General features: G+C 58.8%; 1 protein-coding gene across 1 annotated transcript in view; it reads left to right on the top strand.

The window, feature by feature from the left end:
* The window catches only part of TCF3 (transcription factor 3), a 59,258-nt gene that overhangs the window by 37,764 nt on the left and 18,982 nt on the right, over positions 1–2,512 (top strand). The window lies entirely within an intron of this gene.

Raw genomic sequence — 2,512 nt, 5'->3', positions numbered from 1 at the left:
GCGCCTGGGCAAAGCGCTGGCAGGACCCGGGGGCAGCATTGAATCGCCTTTTTCTTGGCTTATTTGTACGCATCTGTGAGTGGGGCTTGTCTTGGGGAGAGAAAAGGCAAAACCGCAAGTTTACTTAAGAGCGTGGTTTGCTCTGGTGGGGGGTGAGATGGTGCCGAGGCCAAACCCTGCCGCAGCCGGAGCTGGTGGCAACCTGGGGAGAGAGTTTTGATTCTGCCGCTTCGTCTGCAAGCCCGGCAGCAAACCTGCCTTCGGGAGGAGCGAGCACAAACACTGCGCGGGGGTTTCTCTGCAAAAGCCCTGGGTGAGGGCAGGCCTGGGGGAGGCTTCGGCTGAGCCCGGCACAGCCGGATCCTGCAAGAGAGAACATGCTGGGGAGAGGAGAGAGCTTGGGAAATCGCTTATTAAGCAGGGTTGAAGGGAGTGCGAGCAGGTGAGGGGCAAGGAGAGGAGCTGGCGGGGGTGGAAGAGGCAGGAGGGGGGTGCCAGGGGCTGCACCGGGGCTCCGTGTCGGGGCGTGGGGACGGGGCGATGCGGGGGCACTTGGTGTGAACTCCCCGCGGGCTGGCAGGAGCGTGGGGCGCGGCGCCTGGGCAAAGCGCTGGCAGGACCCGGGGGCAGCATTGAATCGCCTTTTTCTTGGCTTATTTGTACGCATCTGTGAGTGGGGCTTGTCTTGGGGAGAGAAAAGGCAAAACCGCAAGTTTACTTAAGAGCGTGGTTTGCTCTGGTGGGGGGTGAGATGGTGCCGAGGCCAAACCCTGCCGCAGCCGGAGCTGGTGGCAACCTGGGGAGAGAGTTTTGATTCTGCCGCTTCGTCTGCAAGCCCGGCAGCAAACCTGCCTTCAGGAGGAGCGAGCACAAACACTGCGCGGGGGTTTCTCTGCAAAAGCCCTGGGTGAGGGCAGGCCTGGGGGAGGCTTCGGCTGAGCCCGGCACAGCCGGATCCTGCAAGAGAGAACATGCTGGGGAGAGGAGAGAGCTTGGGAAATCGCTTATTAAGCAGGGTTGAAGGGAGTGCGAGCAGGTGAGGGGCAAGGAGAGGAGCTGGCGGGGGTGGAAGAGGCAGGAGGGGGGTGCCAGGACTCGCAGCAGCACAATGCCATAAGGAGCTGGAAATACTAAACGTTCCCAGCCAGTTTCTGAACGCACCTTTCCTCAAGGTGCCCTCCGCCAGGCTTCACCTTCGCATGCTAAAAACTGCAGAGATAAATCCGACAGGATTTCCAAGGGAAACCCCTTTCCCATTCAAGGGATTTATCCTCAGTGTCCTCTGGCTCTTTGAAGGTTCTTTCCTCCCCCCCAAGATCCCTTAACACCCATCTGCAGGATTTCAGTAATTCGGTTGGGAGTGAGACCGGTGCTTGGGGACATGTTTGGTGTTTTCTGCCGAGAGATGCCCCTGTCCTGGTCCTTGCTGTGGTGCTGGGGTTCTGCCGCCTTTTCTGGTCAGTGCCCTTGGGTTGTGGCTGCAAAGGGGCAACTGGGGCAAGTCCTGGCGACCTGTGCCAGCTGGCATCTCCTTGGCAACAGGAACAGCACCTTCTGCTGGCAAGTTCAGCTTTTTCTTGCCCAGCTTGTGGACTTTTTTTTATTTCAATAGGCCAGACACATTCCTATCCAGAAACGTTTGCTGTTTTTCCTAGACAATTAAATGTAAAATCTCTACTGCTGAGGTTTTTGCTGCTTTGTCACCGTTTTATGATGAAGGAGGGCGCTGGGGCTGGGGCTGGCTGGGGGGCTGCCCTCCCTTCCCCAGTTTCCCCCATCCCGCAGCACGTTGCGGGTACCAGGCAACGCTGGCGGTCCCGCGGGACCTGAGCGGGGTGTGAGGGACCGTCTGGGGAAGGCAGCGGGTTTCGGAGCGACACGGCGCAGAGCTGGCCCTGGGTTGCAGTCCTCCATCTCCCTGCACGCGTGCCGGGAACCCCGTGGTTCGACGCATCCCTCCTCCAGCCGTGCCTGGAAGCAGCCGCGTGTTACCAGACGGAGCCCTGGTTGTTTCTGACCGAGTCAACTAGCATGGCATTACCCTGGTTTTCCTCTGGTTCAGGAGTAACCGTGATCCACCCGATGCCACAACCTGTTGAGTTATTTGTGTACCGTCGCCGGTGCCGTGCAAACGGAGCTGCTAAGCTCTTTTAAAAATTAGGTCATTTAGGAGATCCGTCCTCTGACATTTTGACCTTTGTTTACTTAACGTTTAAGCCTCTGAAACGAAACGGCAGCGATGCCCGATGCATCCAGCTGTCGCTGGAGGCGAGGGGCGGCAGGATGCTGGCAAGCTGCTGGCCCCAGCACCATCAGGAAGTGGAGTTGGGGGGGGGACGACGTGCCTCAGATTTGGGGGTTGTAGTGGGGGGAACCCACTCTGGAATTTTGGGTTGAGTTCAAGACCCCCCGCGCTAAGGCTGCAAAACCAAGCAGCCTCCTCTTTCCTCCTGTCTTTCTACCCTGTGCTTCAGGGGAGCTGGTGTGGGGAAACTTGTTTCCCCCCCCCCCC

The sequence above is a fragment of the Athene cunicularia genome (assembly GCF_003259725.1).
Source record: "Athene cunicularia isolate RWA chromosome 28 unlocalized genomic scaffold, athCun1 chr28_part2, whole genome shotgun sequence".
NCBI classification, from domain to species: domain Eukaryota; kingdom Metazoa; phylum Chordata; class Aves; order Strigiformes; family Strigidae; genus Athene; species Athene cunicularia.
The sequence above is the reverse complement of the archived record's forward strand: the minus strand, read 5'-3'. Positions and strand labels throughout refer to the sequence as shown.